Source organism: Aptenodytes forsteri, unplaced genomic scaffold (assembly GCF_000699145.1).
Source record: "Aptenodytes forsteri isolate BGI_AS27 unplaced genomic scaffold, ASM69914v1 Scaffold2, whole genome shotgun sequence".
NCBI classification, from domain to species: Eukaryota; Metazoa; Chordata; class Aves; order Sphenisciformes; family Spheniscidae; genus Aptenodytes; species Aptenodytes forsteri.
Window position 1 is genome coordinate 9,398,565 of NW_008795695.1, and position 21,207 is coordinate 9,419,771.

A 21,207-nucleotide genomic window follows, 5' to 3' on the forward strand; every position below is an offset into this window, starting at 1 on the left:
CAAGCCATTCGGAGCCCTGTTGCTCTGTGTGAAGGTTGGAAGGAGGGTGGGAACGTAGTCCTGATCTATGAATTACTTATTCTGTGGTAGCAAAGGTTGTGCATGTTCTTTATAAGAGAAAAAGAAGTGGACTAACTGGCCCAGATTCAATACAGATATGACTGAAATAAATAAATCTAGTAGGCTGGATGGAAGATGTTGAAGCGGGAGCAGATACAGCATGTAAAATCCTGCTCCAGTTGATAGCCAAGTTACCATTGGTTTTAGCAGTTCTGGGGTTTCGTTCACGTTGTCTGCTGCGACTATCTGGATTTCAATCATTGTGAATTTTGAGAAGAACCCATGCTTAAATCCCAAAACACTTGTTTTACATCAAATTTAACTCTTTTAGAATTTTTCATAATCTGTTTAGCCTGACTAGAGCTCTACCAAATCTGAAAAACTCTATTTCTCCTTATGATGATTAACAAAGAAGATAAACCCAATTTAACTTTAAGGGCCCTGGGTTTTCAGGGCTAGCAATTGTGCAAAAAGCAGTGGATATAACATAGAAAACAGAAATTAATTCCCAATAACACCTCTTTTTACAACGTCATTGTGGGCTTTGTTGACTTTAGACTGGCTTTTTTTCTGTGGATGCCATGGAATTTGAGATGACTTGAAACACTCAAATGAACACATTTAAATGTGTGTATTTATGGGTAAGGGAGGGGGATTCGCAGTTAAATCCTAAGTGCTGGAATTAGCTCCAACAAAGCCTGAGTGTGTTGACTTTCAAATGTATTCAGCTGATGGAGCAGAAATTTGTTGGCTACCTCCAAGAGTTATCTATTTTTTAATTTTTTTTTCTCCTGGAGAACATCTTTGCCAGCTATCTCAGTATAACAGTATAAGTGCAATATGTTTAAATGTAGAATTTCGGCTACAGAGTTGTGGGGCAGTAGGGTTCCTCTGCTGGGCTTCAGGTTCCTTTTGGCAGTGTAATTTGATGAATCCTGGACTGCCTGTGCTGTTCTTGCTCTGCAAATGCAGAGCTCTCCATCTGCCCTCAGTCCTAAATCCTGCACTCAAGGGGGCTCTGACAGAGAGACTTTGGCAAATCCTGCCACAGAAATTTAACATAAAAGCCAGGGCCCCTTGGATGTTAGTGTTGACAAGACCCAGGTGGGAGACTCTTGCCGTAGCAGAGATGGCAGAAGGTAGCAGAGTGTCCGCACGTTGTATCAGATCAGTGTGCCAGGCAGCCAACAGCATAAGCACAACAGCAAACCCATCTCCTCTTCCACTTTTACAGAAGATGATAACCTGGGATGGAAAGGGGATCGATGGCTGGGGACGTCACCTGCAGTTAAAGTCTGAAAGTCTATCTGTTGGAACCGAAATGAAACTGTACATTACAGGAGGCAACTCATGTGTTGTTAGAAGTCTCTTTAGACTAGCTCCATTAGGCAGATTAATTGTATAAATTGCCATAGATTGAATCTGAAACAAACTTGGCAAATTGCCTCTTCTTTGTATAGTGTAAGGGAATAAACCACCTGGCCAAGCCTCTGCATCACCTGTTAGAATTATTTTTACAGATCATATCAGCCCTGGATCTTCTCTTTCCTATGGATGATGTAAACACCAGTATTGCAGCTGGATGCTGTGGTGGGGGAAGAACTGTGCTTGTAGGAAAAGTCCAGTTGGTGCTTGCAAGTCAGTGGGCAGGACAGCGTTGACTTGAGGGGCTCAGACCAGGGCGTCTCAGGAGACTGCTCCATCATGCTGACATTTTTGTCTTCACGGTATGAAAGAAAGACGATTCTGCAAAGATCAATATGCCTAGCATCATGCCTGGCAGATTTCCTACAGCCTCTGGCACTTGATGGGGAAAAAAAAAATCTCAGCTGCACTTGTCCCTTCCTACATGTGAATAAAACCTACAACCTATGTCTAGTTTGCTTTGCAGATATAGTATGCACTTTATCTACTTATTTATCTATCTATCTACATATGATGAAGATAACCGTACTCTAATTTAACCTATTGTCTATCTCACCTCAAAATCTTCACTGAAACATGATGCTTCATGGTAGTTTGATACACAGTTGGTGAAAATGACTGTTCTGTGAGGAACAGGGTGGAGTACAGGGTTTGGTGCACAATTCTTTTTCTATAACAGAAAAGGAACATATAATGCAAACATTGTGTGCTTGACATATTTTTATAACAGAGTACTAAGAAAATACTTGCTACCTGAAATATTTCTGTAAGTCACTGGAGCAAGCAATCCAACATGTGGGTTACATTACATTCAGAGCTGATCTTAGTTTTGTAACACACACTAAACAGCAGTATGTAGAAGGCTCAGGTTTAATAAAACTAAAACTTTCGGTGGTGCATACAGCCAATAAAGATTTAAGCATGCTGGGCATGATCAGCATACTAATTGCTGCATTAATAAATCCTGAAGCCTGGGTTGTTTTGAAAGGCAAATAAAATTATTGTAGAAACCTTCAGGAGCATTTACCTAGAAAAGTTAGTATATGTCTGTACTGAGATGTGCGTGAATGTAAAATATCAGTGATAACACTGATCAGGTGTTTTTTCATGTTTTTTCTACCTCTCTGTTCTGTGCAATCAGGACTTTGCAATATCTGATGTTAAGTTGTTCTGCCCTAGTGTTTATTGACAAAACATCGCTGAAAACAATCATGTTTCTGTGACTACTAGTGATAATGCAGTTTATCTTTCATTTTCACTACTGCATTGAGTAAGCCATGCTGTACAGATGAAGGGGTCCCAAAGAATAAGGCTGGACAGAGCTATCTGTTCAACTACAGCACTTCAGACCACAACCACAGGCAAAAGGGAACATGACGGCAATTGCTGCAGCATAAAAAATTGTCCCAGATATCCGTTTCACAAAGCCGGAGTGCAACATTTCCCGGGAGGCCAGGGAAGCAGGAGGCCCCCGAGGTCTCTTCTCGTGTCGAAACAGGACCACAACTGGGTCTGAACTGATGTGAAGTGGTACTTTGAGTGCTGCGGGCCAGCGTGCAGCGTCTTGTCCAGCTGTCAGCAAGAAGCTCTCTCCTCTCATTTCTGCTCCCCAGCAGCCCCCAGCCCCTCACCAGAGAGAAACACCGCCTGCCTCGTGCAGAAACGGGCTGGGTATCAGCAGCAAGAGGATTTCAGCTTAGGAAGGACAAGCTGCAAAGGTGAAAAGAAAGATTAAAAAATTAGTCCTGAGAAATTACAGAAGTGGAAAGTACTCCATGTGTTTCCAAACCTAATGATGGAAGAAAGATGGCTTTACATGCAAAAAATGTAAAGAAATGTTTTATTTTCATAGGGAGCTCACTTGCCTAGCAAAAAACGTACTCCACTGTTCTTTACTTCCTAAATAAAAATTGTTTATTAAAAAGTTTGGAATTTTTTTAATGAAAGGTAAGATTAATGAGCCGTGCTCAGGCAGCAATGATTCCTGCCAGCTTGTGCATTAGTCAGCTATTAACATACTTCTTGGGTAATTTGAAGGCATTTTTTCATAGTGCGTTGGAAATCACAAAAAACTCGTTGAACTCAACAGGATCCTTACTCCCAGTTAGCTTGCCTTACAGTCTGATGGCTGTGGCTGTTCTAATACATTTTGACTTTTTTTTCTCAGTGGCATCACTACAGTTAGTGGAGAAAATTAGCAAACACTGTAAGGTGAGAAGGGCTTCCTTTTAGAGACACCTCATTTTTAGCACAACAGCCATCCTAAGTGTCTCCCTCTCTTTCTCCCTCTACTATTACGTGGACTGTTAGAACAGGGAGGTGAGATCTGGAGGCAGAGAAGGTGGGAGAAAAAAAAAGAAAGAAAAAAAAAGATTGCATCTCTTTCCTCATAAACTCTTGCCTACCCAGTCTGACACAGATAAGAAACGTGCGTTAGAGCTGTGAGTCCTGAATCTCGAGCAGAGTGTTTCCAGCACGCGGAAGATACAAGCGTGGTACACGATATTCCCATTGGGAGAAAGTGATGAGTGAAATGTGTTTTGTTATTGCAGTGTCAAAAGGAATCCCTAGGCTGGAGAAGCTGTGGTTTCTAGCAAAAATCAGGGGTGAAATATGAATGAATAAAAAATACATAGTGAGGCAACTGTTTTGGCAATGTTTTTTCAGACTTCCACCAAGCAACTTCAATGAAGCAGGAAGCAGGGAGGTGGGATTATATTAAAGGACCTGGACCCAGACTGTAGATACCAGATATGGTTCTAAAGTCTGCAGCAGATTCTGTAGGCGACATGGATCAAACTAACCTTGCTCTGCCTCAGCTTTCCAGTTGTAAAGAGGGGGCAGCAAGAACACTGGCATTTGGTTTTTTCCAGCATCTTTCATCTCCTTTGTTGGTTCCCCTCGAGAGAGCAACCATCTTCTACTAACCATTTCTATTGTGGCCAACAGTGTTGTGACCAGTGGTGCTGTGGCCTCAGCTAGATCCGGCGGCTGTTAATCTCATAGACTAGACAGTCTTTGATTTCGGGTTGCATATGTATAAAGCTATATGCTTGCTGCATCTTGGGTCCTAAGTCAATGGCAGTAGTTCTTAGGGCACTATTCTCTGTCAGTTTATGCACCAAAGTCCCTTTTTCCTGTCAATTACCACACAGCCTTTTTTCCTTTTGTGAAGCAGCTGCTGTAGCAGGCCTTTATTGGCCTCAGACCTTAAAGGCAAACCTTTCACGCTCCCACACATGCATTCCATGGGAAATCTGCAGCTGCCCAAGGTACCGTTCCCTCCTTTCTTCTGCCTGAGAGTCCAATAAAGAGCTCCTCAGGCCACCACGGCAAAGGTTAAATGGGATTCCTCCAAAGGACTGGAGAAATAGCAGACCTGTTTCTCATGGCAGAAAGCAATTCAGCCTTCTAAGGATAATAGTATCCTCCCAAAAACCCAGCCTGGGGACATTTTCCATGGTGATTAACAAGACTTTGCTGCATTATGGAGAAATACCCCTTTCTCTATTGAGACACTCAAAGACCTAGTGCAAGAAGCACTATTCCCATAAGGATGGGAATACGTGGTGTGTTACTGTACTGCCTGCACAGCAGCTGCTGTGGATCCTTTAATGCACCAAATCCGCAGCTGGTTTCCAGTGCAGACATGCCCTTATTGTTACAGGTCAGTCTTCCCTTTTTGATGCTTTCACAGGGTATATTAAATGAATCGCACTCCTTTTAAAACCTGACTACCAGAGCTAGAGGAAAGTGTTCCACACGTGCAGCTATTTTCCCAAAACATGCTCTCGCTGTCTTAGAAAATATTGCAGGTCTCCTGTATTTCCCAAACAGAATTCTCCTCCTATTGTAGCTTTGTGCCATTTCTAATAAAAGAAGCTTCGCAGTACCTTTAAAATTCTTCGAATAGGTATTGTTAGTTTATAGTGCTTAATACCATGGCACTGCATCCTGACTCTGGTTGCCACCATGATGCTTCTGATGAACCCCACATTTGAGCTAGGTTTGGCAAGTTTTTGGTAAGCACAGGCTAAGGTTCAAGCAAGCATGAGCTAAATCATTACCTGGGGTGGAAACCGGAACAAAACAAGGTAGTAGCTAAGTTTCTGGTTTTCAGGTTTTGATCTCGTTTGAACCACAAACTTAAAACCAAAGATTACAAGATCGTTTACAAGCCATGCCTGCATTTGCAACACAAGCACAGGGTCACACTCAGCCCAAGTGATGAGTGAATCCTAATAAATTTTTTCTGTTTATTCAGACCTCTGGACATTAGAGGTATGCTGGAAATCTATTTGCCTAGTGAGATTTACTGTCTGGCCATTCTGGAAATATCATGAGAACACTCCCTTTTATTGTATCTCTTTTATCCCTCGTGATCTCACTCAAACCCGGAAATCCAAAATTGCTGGGCTGGAATGGCAGATAACATTTTTAAAGCCTGCTAATCTCAAGTTTTTATTGTTTGGCATAAGCATCTAGGTTCAGTTTTATTTTATTTGAGCTGGTTAAAAAAGAAGGCAGGGGAGGCACAGAAATTGCTCATGAGCGTACCTATATGCTGCACAGACCAAAAGTCCCATCATGGCTTGCATGGCTTGGGGGAATGTTCCAAAACATAAACCCGCCTGGTCATACAGTCACTCTGACAGAAGTTGAAACAACTTACCACGGCTTTTTATGTGCTTGCCAGCTTCATTAAGTATTGCACTACATCTGTAAGTAGAAAAAAATGGTCGTTGCTGATCAATTAAAAAAATACACTGATTTAAAATAAAAATATGTCCAGTCCACACAATCTACACTCTACAAAAACAACATACTGCCAGTAACTCTCTTTAAATAAACTCTCTAAAAATATTAATGGTAAAGCAATATACCCAATATAATGCAGAATAGAAACATTTCACCTTTCATATTTTTACTGTTCTGTAGATAAGGTATATAAAAGTAACCATTCACCATAAAGCTGTATTTATTGACTGGTGATAACCAACTTCTGTTGGGATATTTGATGCTGCAGCCCCTCCCATACTTATCTGGGTGCCCTGTGTCCCACAGGAATACATTCTCAAGGTATGAAAAGTAGAAATTAAAAAAAATATATATTTTGGAGTGATTATACAAAAACTAAGGAAACATGGCCTATACAGGACTGCTTATAACCCAGCAGTAATGACTGATTAAGAAGCGATGATGACTCTTGAAACAAAATATGCATTTAAAATATCTCAAAACTGTACATTTATACATCTGCGGGGGGGGGGGGGGGTCGGTTTTTGTTGTCTGCTATGTGTGCTTACTGACAAGCTAGAGCACAGTTGCTGTAGCGACGCCAGTCCCAGCTGCAAAGGTAAGAAATTCTAAATAATTAACAGGGAGAAAAGCAGCCTTAATAATCTGTCATGCTGGATTCAATATATAGCTGCGCTCCATTTGTGCACTGTGTAGTCCTCCCTGTGTAAACAGGGAGTCTCTGTAGCTGATGTGCTCCTTTCTCAGTGAGAAGGATGAATTATGTGGCTCAGGCCCGTTGGCAAGAAAACACACAGCCCCCACATGTCAGTAGACGTATCCTCATCACCACTCATGTAAAATCTAATCCTTGCCTGTCATGACAGTCTCCAAAACATGGAGTATTCTCTGAACCACAGCCAATTTTTTGGTCATTCACTGCATCAGGAGCAGCAGTCGCTGTTCTGTGTGTGTGTGTGCATTATGCCTTAATGTATAAATACACATACTTTTAATGCAGTTACTTTAAAATTGAGAGGGGGTGGAAATCAGTGGAAATCCCTAGCGATTTCTTTTGGGGGTTGATACTTGAAACTTTGAGTTTCATTCATAACAATATGGAAAGACTAGCGGTCTTGACGTGCCTCTCTTCGGGGAATTTTTCACAGATGAACATTTTCCCTAGTCTTATTTCATAATGTGTGAGTGAAATACAGTACACAATAGATTGATAGGGCTGTTTTAAAGAAGTCTTTGTCAAAAATTCCTGCGTGCTTGACCCGTTTCTTCAGTAGTAAGTCCTACCAGAAATGCAATCTGAATATACAGTAAGTAGGACAAATGTGGCTTGGCATAAGCAGCTGCAGGTCTGCAGACGTGTGCCATGATGGGAGGTGAGTGCTAGCTGAATTGCTGCTCCGCTGAAAAGGCACCTGTTGAAATAAAATACAGTTAAAGAGCAAAAGAGACTATGTTGGAGTGGCAATCCTTAGTAGCAATGTGGAGGTAAGACCACATACGTTTTTGAGCATGTGCATGTGTTTAGCACGTGAAAACAGGAATCATTTTCTTTCCATGCAAGCTGAGGGGGCAGTTGGGTCCCCACCGATGAGCCCAGGGCTGGGGGAGGAGAGGGTCCAGGGCAATACGCAGATTTGACAGAATCTGAATTATCCAAATGCTACTGAATAAACGAGTAGGTTAGTGTGTATTAAAAGCAGTGTTTTGATGCATTGATCTAGTTTTGAATTATTTGAACAGGCAAGCAAGATTTTCATGGGGTATTTGGTACCTCACGGAAACCTTAATGTGGTCATTTTGGCATCTCCTTTTCCGCTCATAGCTGGAAAATTCACAGAGCCTGTGAAAGACCTGTGCACACGTGGTGCGCTTACTTACATGGTAGAGGGGCATATGATTGTATTCTTCTTTGCCTAATAAGTAGAGCGTAGGTTTCTGAGGGTGATTCAGCACTGCTTAAAAGAAAGAGTCTCCCATCAGTCGCTTGCACTGAACGTGAGTTTCTTGGACCTGTAATCACTGCAGATTCTGGTGTCGCACCAGAACCACCTTTTCTTCCTCCCCCACTGGCTGTGCATTAATGCTGGATACTTCAAACTCACCAAAAGGTTCAGGAAGATAGATTAGCTGGAATTAAGCAGATAACACTTCGCAAAAGGGTGCCCCTGTGTCTTCTTCTAAGAGAAGAGAAGAGAAGAGAAGAGAAGAGAAGAGAAGAGAAGAGAAGAGAAGAGAAGAAGAGAGAAGAAGCCCTCCTCTGTAGCGCAGATCATTTCTAATCCTTTTTCTGTTATACATGCTAACAACATCCTGATCAGGATGACCTGGGGCTGAAGTCCTTCCTACTTGCATACATGCAAGTACCAGCTACCTTCACATGGGAGACAGGATAGAGAAGTAAGTTTGAGTGAGGGAAGACAGGAAAAACTGTGGGCATGTGTACACATGCAATTTCTCTTCCCTCTTTTATGAAGTGTATTATTTGGTGTTGGCAATAAAAGCTGCAGAGATTGCCTTTTTGGGGACCCTAGGTGACAGATTTTCAAACATTGCTACTATTTTCCACTGTTATTCCAACTGGCAGAATTGCCTGCAAAATGCCCACTGGAAAGTTCATCTTTTCACAAAAGCAAAGGAGATGTGGGAGAAGGATTTGCACTCGGACTTCTGCTCAAAATTTCTTGATCCTGGCTTTCTGAGTTTAAGTGCCCAAAAGGGTAGTCTGTTTTCCCGAACTGATGAATGTGGAAGTTTTATGTGTACACATGGTCTTGTGAACTGAACTTCACCTACACCAGAGGGGGAAATTTTCTGAATACTGCCACATTGTTCTTCAAGGAAAAGAAGCAGAAGATAGCCTCAAAACTGTATTGTAACTGCTTAAGTAGACAACGTCAGATCTTGCAAATAGGAAATAATAACTTGCACAAGTAATTATTGCTTTAGTTTGAACGTCTGTTAGCTAATGTTTACTTTTCAACCAGGAGATTCTGATGCTTGCAAGAGGACAGGAGAAATTTTCTGTAGGCTTCTGCATTTATAAATCTACTGCATTTTTATAGCTTCTGAATATAGTCATGAAGCTGAATTTATTTTGTGCATTAATATTGTTTTTGCATCTCAGCATATCTTACAGTGTGTTTTTTCTAAATGAAAAATACAGCATTAAAACATTTGCCAATCAATTGGTAAAGGTGACTAAAAGATTTGTTTTCTTTAAGTCAGGTTCATACTGCTTCAATAAGCAGTTTTACTTCTATTATCCTCCTATTTTTAATCCTAAATAACAACTGAAAATGTGTTTATTCCTCTGGCACAGTGAATATGCACACTTGGTGAATATGCATTATCTAATAACGCCACACTGTCACCACCTGCTGACCCACAAATTGATCACATATTTTTCCTTTCTCTTCCTTCCCTACAGAGACCTTGTAAGTGTGATTTTAGTCACTTGGAGGGAAGTTCTCATTTTGCTTTGAATGCAGTGTGCTGCACTTCTCAGAAGTTAGATTAAAATTCAGTAAAGGAACTACAGGCCCGACCTAAAGCTGTGAGATATGCAGAACCGGTGCACCGATCCTAGGTAAAATTCCTTTCCTGGGCAGCCCAAACGTCCCTGGCAGCGACCCTTGTGAGTCTGGCTAGACAATCTCCAGGCAACATCAAACCTTTTGCTCAGGATCCTCCTGAGGAACTTGAGAGAGGCCAATGAGATGTTACAGCTTGAGAGGAATTTTGAGGAGATTTATCAATTAGGTTTGAAGCTCTGCATTAGAGAAAAAAGCTACAGTTTCACAGAATGATTGGGAATGACAAATACATACATTTATTCTTGAAAAAGAATTCATTCTGCAATAAGGAAAATTCATAGGTGAGTGAAACAATGTAGTGGGTCAGGCTTTTGCAAGACCAGGCAACTTGTAAGATTAATAGGAAAGTTTTTAAGCACAAAGAGATGACAGTGTCTGATTCATACAGGTAAAGACAGAAGAGGTAAGCAAGTTTCTGGAAAGACTAGAAGTATATAATGTTTTTATGAACTGCCAGAGGTCTAGTGGCACTTATTAGTCAGTAAGAAGGAACAGTTCCAAAGCGGGACACAAATCAGCAATGATTACGGAGTACTAATGCACATACTGCCATGAATCATACTTTTTCCAATGGTAAAAAAGAAAAGCATATAAGAACTATTTGTGTTTTATATACATTCAGTTCCTGACAATTTTTTTTATTATTTCTTAAAATATCATAAAACAAACATGGTCTTTAACCCACCATAGAAATCCCCTGTATCTAATCTTAGTGTAGCTGTTGCCATATGGGCTGTGCAAACATTAAAAAAAGAAAACAGTAATTCTACGATAAGCAAAACAGGAAATTGGAGGTTGCTGATGATGAAACTGATATCCAGCTGGTAACCTGAGCAATGAAGTCACTAAGCCTTTCCTGCACTATAAATTTTATTTCCTGGGACATATTTAATGTTTTTGTTAGATTTCTTGGATAGTATGCACCAGGTATTTTTAGCTAAGAATCATCACCATCATTTTGCTCAGTTCCCTCAAAATAAGTAGCGTGTTAAAAGCATAATGTGGGAGCAGAAAGCTAAAGTGCGCTCATATTGTAGTGTCAGCATTTACTTACAACTGGGCCTGTTGTGCAGATAACATCTAAGTGATAAAAGGGGGAGGGGGTTTAAGCAGTGCATGCTCTTTACAAAGGCTGCTTAGTAACCAACATCACATTACCTCACTGGAAGCTTTATGTTTGTTCAGGCTATTTCATTAAAAAACAGCAAAGAACCCTTCCGGAGGGTAGCGAGGAGGGAGACTCAGAGAGCAGCAGCCAGAGTAGGTGAAATGTAATTACAGCCCACCAAAGCCTTTCCTCAAAATGGAGACAGCAAAAGAATCAGGTATTTTGTGAGCTCCTGTTAATCCTTGAAACTGTGATAGCCACGTCTCTGATGCACAAGCATAGGCCATTTATTTATTATTACAGGTTGTGGTGTACTAAAATACAGTGGTTTCTGAAAGACAGATCATATCATCAGTCAATGCAACTACAAAGTGCTGTTGGTCTTAGTGAACTTATACACAGTATCTGGCCCAAATCTTCATAAAGACCATTGAGCAATGTCCTGGCACCTCTGTAGACACTGTTTTAATGATCGCATATTGTTTGGCTGGCTTACAAATGGTGTTTTTAAGGGACAGTTCACAATGGCTTCAGTCTAAGTAGAGAATTATATTTTGGAAGTCTTGTTCTCCTGCACCTCTGAGAGCCAGAGACGGGACCTAGATGGTGGGCTGGGATTATCCAAATTCACTGCAGTGAAATGAGGCTGGAAATGATACCTGGCATAGGGGATGCTTGCTGGGGTAATTTCTCTGGAGGCAAACAAGAGAGCAGTAGGAGGAAGAAGCAGGCTGAGAGGTAATGACAATCATGAGAGCATTAGCAACACAATTTAGGAGGTTATATCCCAAAAGCAGCGAGTGAGGTCTGCAGTGGCACCAGCAATAGGCAAAGTTATTTCATAACGGAATGTATGTGTGTATTATATAAGAGTGTGTGTGTGTGTATAATTAATATGAATTAGTCAATCTCAAAGGATTGAGATTGACCTGGGGGCGAGTGTCCCCTGGATGTGGAGGTTATTCTCTCGTTCCAATAGGAAATGAACCTGATAGAGGACAGGGCAGTGGAAAAGCAAAAGTCATGTGCCATAAAGGCCATGGGACTCATCGCTACCACTCTCAAAAAGAAGCACAAGTTGATGGCAGTTGCTCTGAGGAAGGAGGCAACAAAGATAGACAGTAGTGGACCAAGCTTCACATTCAGGGAGGTATGCTATGTGCAAAGAGCTCAAATCTGAAACAGTTGCACAAAAGTTGTGAAGACATCAGGCACCTCTGCGGCATCTCTGCCTCCCATTTTTCTGACCAGTAATGGCAGTACCAGCAGTCACCCAGAGCATATCGGAGTGCTCCCAAGGCCCCGGGAATAAGGGATTAGCAGTTCAGGTGTTGCTCTCAGTATGTCCCTCCAGCTCCCTTGCCAGGAGCTGTTGTTTGTGTGTGGCTGCATAGATGACATTGCCAGGGGCCATCCCATCCCGTGTGATGATGTTGAGCATGGAGTCAACATCATGACAAAGGAGAAGAGCACCTTTGTACCCCAATTTGTTACTTGAATGAAGAGAGGTCTAAACAGGGACAAAAGAATGAAAGGGAACGTCCTAACAGCTATGAATTAATGTGCCCAGCAGAGCAAAAGGTGAGAGAGGTAATTATAAAATAAGAAAAGAACTGGGCTTAGTAATGGATCTGCAGACCCAACCAAGGCTGCCAAATTAGGAAGGTCAGGTGGATAAATATTTTGTTGAGTAACTAACAAAATCATTCAGGGCACAAAGTTTGGTGACCTGTACAGATTCTAATTATCCAGACATCTTCTGGGAGAAAAAGGCAAACTGACTGTCCAGAAAACTCGGGCAATGCAGTGTTGTCCATTTTCTTTTTAATCTGTGTATTCTAAGAGCAAAGAAAGGTATTAGAGAGGAAGCTTTTTCTGATGCAGTTCTAACTGCAGGGGAGCAACTGGTTCACACAAAAGTTAACTTGAGTAAGGATGACTGAAATGACAGAGCTTACAATCAAGGAGAAGGAAGAGCAACAAAATAGAAACCATGAATCCATTCAAGAAAGTGGACTTCAGAGAAGTCAGACACTTTGTAAGACTGATCTCCCAGGAAACTGGTTCAAAGGAGTGGAAAGGATTCTTAAGGAAATGGTATTAGAAACACATCAGCAAATTATCTCATTGTGAAAGGAATGGAAAAATGGTGTAGAAAAGACCAAGATGGCTACATTGTCAGTTCTTTTCACGAGCCTCAATCACAAGGAGAGAGTGTACAGAAGTTAGAAACTAAATCAGGTAATTCACAGAAACACACCATGAACACGTAGTGACGAAATCAGAGGCCAAGGCACAAAACAAAGGCAGTTCACATGGGGCACCAAGAATAACTAATGCAGAGGAACACAGACAGGAAAGGATCGCTTGGGTCCCTGTCCTGCAACAGATGTCCACTCTGAAAGACTACACAGAGCATTGGTTCGATGCACCAACCTTAAGCCATTAAACTCTACCCGAAACGCTGTAAAAAATCTAGATCCTCTTGCCAAAAACTCACAGTTATTTCTGTGCCACAGGAAGAGGGCAGAAGAGGATCAAGCATACTGCCTCTGCCCCAGGACCCTGCAACAGCGGAAAATGTCTCGTAACCCCCAGAACATTGTACAAAAATGCTTCATGCTGTTGAGAGCAGAGGAGAGATGGTCCTGGACGGTCTGATCTCTGGGAGGGAAATTTCCCTTCCAACTCCAAACCTGGCAGTGAGGGTGCGAGAAGGGGGTGGTAGGCAGCAAGGGTGCTACTTGCTACATGAGTAGCAAAAGGAAGACCACAGAATGGAATGGGAAAGCTGTAGATAGGGGACATTTGGGGAAGACCATTCATGCACTGGAAGATTGGAAAAGGAGAAAGCGTAGTAGGGACTCTTATGAGGTGGCGTGCAAAGGTGTTTGGAGTGGTGTGCTTGGGCAGTAGTTGCCAGTGGTCACTAATGGCATGGGAGGCTGTGCTGAGCACGGTTTTGCAGCAGTCTGTACTGGGATCTGCTACTCGTATTTTCATTACTGACTACGATGTTAAATAAGCAATGTGCTAATCACATTTGCAGATGACTCCAGTTTGGGAAGACCTGTAAATAGAAAATGAATTCTACATGATGGCTATGAAACTGAGAAATAGCATTTAAAAATATTTAATTCAGTAAGAATGAGGGTAAAGTGCTATGTAGGGATGGCATAGACACAGGACAAGGAACAGGTTGACAGATGGTAGCTCTCTAAGAACAGACTTCATTGTTATAGTAGGTCATTAGATGAGCTGTGGTCCACTCTGCTAGTGGTGAATACCATCCTGGGGTTGGACAGGAGCAGAGCCTGCAGGGTAGGGGAAGTGTTCCATCCTCTCCACCACAGCAGGAGTCAATTAGATGGAATTCGGAAAACAGAAATGTCGATAACCAGAATATAGAAAGGAGGGTTTGTGAAGAAAAATTTGAATGAACTGTCTCCTGTTCAGACCCACAGGAGAAAAAAACTTGAAATAATATCTAGCAAAAACTAGACATAAACTAATATTCTTTTAAATATTTCAGAGCTTTAAAGTCCTTTATAAAAAGCCTGTTAACATCAATAGGAATTGTTTTTTCATTTCCAAGTTTGGGGGTTTTTTTTACTTTTAACAGGCAAATTAGACCTATCTGATTGAGAGAGCTTTGAAAAACTTGAGAGGAAGATTTCGATTCATCTCCTTTGAAAGTCTCTCAGAAGAGAATGAGATGTTTTTCAAAAACATGCCTTTCACAACAACCTATAAAGCTGTGAGGGGAAACGAGATCTTATTCATATCTGTGCAGCTATAGCAAAGTCACCAGAATCCTTTTGCATCAAAACTGAATCTAACCCACATGTCTCAAATGAAGTCCAAGTCGAGCCTTGAGATCAGGTCCACAGAGGAATGTAGATGCTCTTGTCTCCCCTGCCTCACAGCTCAGGTCCTGGTTACACGCTTGGCTCCTCTGTGTGCCATCTGGGACTTGCTGCAGCCAGCATGCTGAGCGGGGACCCACACAAATCAGCTAGTGAGAAATGCTTTAAAGAGCAGCATGCCATGCATTTTGCTTCTTTTGGAGGTTAGGCTCTTAACCCAGGCTGTTGTTCCTTTCAACAACGTAGCAAGAGGTCACGCTCCTCTTTTATCACACAGGCTAAAAAAGAGCAAGAGGTTGCGGTCATCACAATAACCTTTTGTCCTCTAATTCAGCAGCTAAAGCACTTCTCAGGACACAGGTTGTTCACGGCTCTCGCAAGACGATACCCTGGTGACAGAGCTACTGGTGAGGCTGGGCACTCCTCTGTTTGCCGGGTCACACACACACAAAAAGCCTTCAAGAATCATTGTGTTAAGAAGGACCGTGATGCTCTAATCAGGTGCATGGGATCCTCACGTGGGAAGACAGAGACAGTGCCTTAGCCTGGCTCTTAGGCTTGCTTATACATTATACATGATGTCTGCACTGGATAAAATTATTCAGTAGCTCCTAGGAAGGGCCTGAACGCGACCTGCACAGCTCTGCAGGGATGGCAGCCGTTCTGGCCATTTGCAGAAGGGATTTAGGGGGCTTGAAGACTTTATGAGCCTAAAAAATGATGTGGGGAGGAACTTTATATTATCCAGTCTCTAGATGAACGTGGACTGGGTCCTCACCTTTGGATGACATGGATGATCCCATTCAGTGCAAGAACTTCAATAGAAAAAAAGAGTAAGCAATCTTCACAACACGTTCTGCTTCACCAAGCAAATCTTCAGTATTATGCATGTGTAGACTGCAAGAAAATCGTTTCAGTCAAAACAGTAATTAAAAAAATACAGCTGTGTATAAAGTTATTCCTGACTGTTGATATTTATGTGCAATGAATGCCTGACCAAAGTTTCAAAAAATAAAGAAAAAATAAGAACATATCAATGGGTTTGGGTGACATCCATCCCTTTGCCACCTGCCCAACGTACTGAAGTGGCATTCATGACTCTCCTAGGGGTTTTGTTTTCAAGACTTAGTCCTGTAAATGCTGTTTTGTGTCATGAGGCACTGAGGCCGTCAGAGAGGTAAATAAATGTCATGTCTATTAGTGAGTGCCAACAGCAACTTGATTGCAACAAAGCCTCAGTTGTTGAATGTTTTTATGAATACCAATGTTATTCATTTTGCTCCTGGAATCCTGGAATCCCTTCTGTTTTGTTTATGCACATGCACACACATTATATATAATATATATAGAAAGCATGAAGAGAAGAAATCTGGAATATTTCCCTCTGCAGTGTGATGGAGTTCAATTTACTCAACAGTCGCATGACCCACTTGCTTGTGAAGTCCTAGCACTCCTCATTTCTGAGTAGGATGCCTGTGAGAAGTTATCAAGAGATGAATGGAGCATTTTCATATAGTAACATTTTAAACCCATAGATATAGGAATTATAAAAGAGAATCAAACATGGAATTGGAAGCATAATTAATTTTTTTGTTCCTTTTTAAATTTTTCTTCCTTTTCCTTGTTCTCTTTTACGGGAAGTTTTCTTCATTATAAAGCATCAGTGCTCCACACTGGGTGAGACAGTTCTGAGTCTTCACCTAAATTTATGGTTTAGGAACTGTAAGTATTCTGGTCATTGAACTCCAGAGCTTCAATTCCATGTTTTGGGCATCCTCTGCTGGTGCAGAAAGAGTGTCTTGGATTTTTCTGCAGTTCTTGATCATGAATGTATATTTTTTACATTACGAACTGGAAACTCAGGTGTCCAAGGAGTTTATCATCAATGACACAAAATATTTGAGAGGATTTTGCTGCCCTTTCTGTGTTTGCAGTCTTTTTCTTTTGTATTTTGATGAGAGTTTCATCTCGTGTTCAGAGCAATACCTCCTACTGAAACCAATGAATGCTTTCATTGTGAGTAAGGCAGGTCCACAGAGAAGCTTCTCTAATATCTTTCTCTTTGGCTGGTTTCATGTCATACTTACAGGGAAGACTTGCTAATGTGATTTCATGTGACCTACCCAACTTTCTCCTATGTCTTGATGGGGAGCCCCTACAGCCCTTTGCTGTGCCTAGCTTTATCGCAGTACTTTGGAGTCTATTGGACTGCCTCCATTAGAAAAGTCACATCTGACTTTGTATTCAAAGACTCATATTTGTTTATTAAAATGTTACACTCAAGTCAATATTCTGTAAGCATGGCAACCCAGCCAGGATTTTCCTGTAACCTATTGGCATTATGTTCAATAGCATGATCCTGACAACAGATTCATTGCAACGTTTAACACTATGTCAGGTAACATCTCTCCTTTAGGTCAAATCCTGATCCATTTTAGTGCAATTAAATCACGCAGTCTAAAGGGCAAAATTCGCCCTGAGACAAGTATATTTCACCCTGTTGGCCCCTTGTGCCTTTTTCTTGAGACTCAGCAGAGTTTGCACAGACACTTGCTTTCCCATTCACCTGGCTTGCTGCCCGTATTTGCTGTTCCATTCAACCATGTACAGACGTGTCCGACTGCTCCCAACATTGTGGGGTTTCTATATGTTGTAGGAGGAAGTCATGGACACTTCTTCAATTGTATGACAACCAAACACGCAACCCCACGACTAATATTTGGCTCCGTTTGGTTAAGAGGAATGGCATCTTAAAAAGTTCCATCATGTACAGTAATCATTATGATCGTGTGGACAGCCCCTTCCTTAGCTTCTTTAGTCATGACTTTTGCCCTTTTTTCTTGATTGATAAGTGACAGCTTTGCATTCTGGACCTTGAAATATATATTTACAGTAGTCTAAGAAATTTGTCCTTAATCAAAGGAGGCTTGACTTGCCAGCACATCTTTAGAATATTATTGAGTAACTCATTAAAATGTTAATAGCTTCTGTCAGGATTTATTGATCCTGATGTCAGCTTTTCTCAGAATAAGAAATAAAGCTGATTTTTATCTTATCTTCAGACCATGCTGAGTGATCAGTACTTAAATAGAATAATGAGAAGTGCTTGAGTAGAATAATCAGCATCTAGCACATGTAGCAGTTCTGAATACAGACAGAGCCCTCCAGATATATGAGTGTATTTTATGTGGTGTGTGAAATAATATGTAATATAAGGAAAATGAAGAAGACACTTTATCTGGATGATTTTGACAAAGAGTTTTTTCTGCTGAAGCAAATAGAGGGAATACAATCACATCAAATATTTTCTCTTGGTTTTGACAAAGTTTTTTCTGCTGAAGCAAATAGAGGGAATACAATCACATCAAATATTTTCTCTTGGATGTGAATATTTTTTTTTAAACAGCCTAGTAAAATAAAAGTATGAGTGCCCTTGTTCATTGCATCCTAAATTATACAAGTTAAATAATGACCAACTTCTATTCCACTGGATTTCTATAAGACAAACGTTTGATACAGAATATTTTCTGCTGAAATAATATGTAATATAAGGAAAATGAAGAAGACACTTTATCTGGATGATTTTGACAAAGAGTTTTTTCTGCTGAAGCAAATAGAGGGAATACAATCACATCAAATATTTTCTCTTGGATGAAAATATTTTTTTTTAAACAGCCTAGTAAAATAAAAGTATGAGTGCCCTTGTTCATTGCATCCTAAATTATACAAGTTAAATAATGACCAACTTCTATTCCACTGGATTTCTATAAGACAAACGTTTGATACAGAATATTTTCTGCTATTGTCACATTGTTTTGGTTATATGTGGAACCGAACAAAAGACTGACTGACCTAGTGAAGGAGAGGGAGGGAAGGGTATTTGTTTTTCAAAGGCAGCTGCTAATCTCAGAATCTTTCCCACCATAAGCAATGTTGTCCAACAAGAGTAAAACAGCAAATCCCATGCTGACCCTAGCAGAGGCAGGATTGTCAAGTGTCAAGAGGAATGAAAGAAATGGGAGAAGAATCTGTCTTTTATATCTTGCTTTAAAATTATTAAGTCGACCTTCGTCAGGACACTTATTTTGAGTACGTCAGCAAGTATTTTACAGCATGTTCAGGACTCTTAACAGATGGGTACGATGTCGTGATACTTTGCTAATTTGAAAGGACCCTGAAGACAGTGTATAGAAATCTGTCCCTTAAAGGTTTATTTAAGTAGCAGCCTACAAGGCAATTCCCTCTGAGCCTGGCATGTTAGAACCACTGTGTCCCGTGTAAATATGCTGTCACCTTGTACCTGGAAGGTGATAGGCACTTACTGGCGAAAGGATTGGGCCATTGCAAATGGGCTAAAAAGTTACCTGGCTGCATTTAAGCTGCAGCGTGGTCAGCCTGTGAAAAGGCTACATAATGTAAGTGTGCAACAAAAAAGGCTCAGCCTTCTGATACAAGAGATTCTTTTAAATCCTGTGCTCTTATAACTTAGAATTCAAAAAAGATGGTGGGTTATTTAGTAGTTTATTTATAAGATAAGGGCAAGAGCACCTGCCATAAAACTTAAAAAAATAATGATTTTAGGACATCCTGAGAGAAGCTTCTTCCCAAATCAGAATGCCTTGTCTGGATATTAAGTAGAGTCTGCAGTCAAGGAGAATTTATAGGAGTTATAGTTATGAGTGATATTGTTATGGACTTGATCAACTTACCTTTTCATCAGACTAGTCAACAGAATAGGATGATGAAATCTGGCAAAACAGCCAGATGTCATCACATGCTTAGTGAATTTTAATCTGGCATTTACAGTATTTGAGAATTTAATGTGAAAAACGCTAAATGATGCCTAGTTTATGTGACTTGCGGTTCTGATTTTCATTAACACTTTCCTTGTGACAGTTGCCAATAAATCCTGGAATTACTTGCATTCCTTTAAAAGGACGAAGGCAACAGCTGTGAGGATGCAGACAAGAAACATTATTTGGTATATGGTAAACAGCGTACACTTCTGAAACCTGGTTGAATCCTTAATGTAGCATATTAACTGTTTGTGCATAAAGTACAATCTTAATAACATTTGTTCAGGGTGACGCTTATACATTAAGGTCTTCGATATGCAAACACTTAAGCTTATGGGTAATTTTACATTTATGTGTAATCCTGTTCGATATGCAATATAAAGTTGCTCACGTATGTAAGTGACTTTAGGATCAAGGTCAGGGTTTATAGAGTGATTTGAGATTCCTCAGGATAAAAATGCCATCTAAATGTAAAGATACTGTTTGTTAGGCATTAGTGTTTTACAGACAGTAAATTTAATGGGCCTGATTTTCATTTACCTTTACAGTCAGATGAGGGATCTATTTTGGAAAAGTCACCACTGTGGGGGAAGAAAAACAATAGCCAGGAAATTGCTAATGTTAATGTGATGTAAAGTCAAGCAACCATTTCGAATCTCGTTTAAACTTTGATTCAGGAAGGGACTGAAACATGCGCTTAATTTTAATCATGTCAGCAGTCCCAGCAGTCAGTGAGACCACTTAAAATTAGGCGTATTCTGCCTGCATGGAGGCCTCAGTCAACAGAGTACAAAATGCATTACCATTTCTCATCCGAATTGCTTGTGCCCAGTTCTTAATGGATGGACGGTCTTCTCCCAAAACACAATGACAGAATTGATATTTAATGGAGCAGAAAAACTTCTCTGCCGAACTAAGTCAAATGAGATTTCACTGAGGGGAGAGAGAGTCTCATCCTTTGAGAAGCATATATTTTAGAGGGACTAAGGCAGAGGCTCAGGCAAAATCCCTGATGTAGGTGCTCTGAGGAATCAAGCGTAGCACTCTTGATGGCTCATACTGTGTACCCACGCTCCTAACTTAACTGTCTAGGCTAAACACCTAAAGTAAGAGGGCATGAACATTTTCCAGAGAGGTTTATCTGTCTTCTGCTACACCACAGGGCAATGTGTTGTGTCATATCATTCATCTGTGCCAGCAATAAATAATTGCATCAAAGAATTCACCACAACTGTGCAAAGCCAAAGGCTGCTTCAGAACCACCTTCCTTTCAATAGCACTATTCAAATTATCTGTATTATTCTTCATTTTAAGAATTAATCTTTCAAGGGAGTTACTTTGAATGTCTACTTAAAACAATACCCCCTTGTGTATTGAATTTAAAAATGAAGTGTACATTCTGGCTTTTTATAGCACATATTTATAAATAAGACATGGTCACAGTACATATTTTGCACTTTCATTTTTAAATGCTGTATGATCTAGAATTTGATGGGGTTTGGGTTTTTTTCACAAACACAGAGATCAGAAAGAGCCATTTATGCTCTTTCTAAAGTAATGATGTGCAACTTAATGTTCTGTATAGCCATTCATATGAGTAT

General features: G+C 40.6%; 1 long non-coding RNA gene across 1 annotated transcript in view; it reads right to left on the reverse strand.

Annotated features, from left to right (window-relative positions):
• Window positions 1–607: 607 nt before the first annotated feature.
• Window positions 608–21,207, reverse strand: part of LOC103901991 — a 31,807-nt gene continuing 11,207 nt past the window's right edge. Inside the window, exons 3-4 of the long non-coding RNA XR_002086237.1 lie at window positions 6,158–6,204; window positions 608–3,195 (exon numbers count right to left, since the gene is read on the reverse strand). This is a non-coding gene — a long non-coding RNA (uncharacterized LOC103901991). The remainder of the gene's footprint in view (window positions 3,196–6,157; window positions 6,205–21,207) is intronic.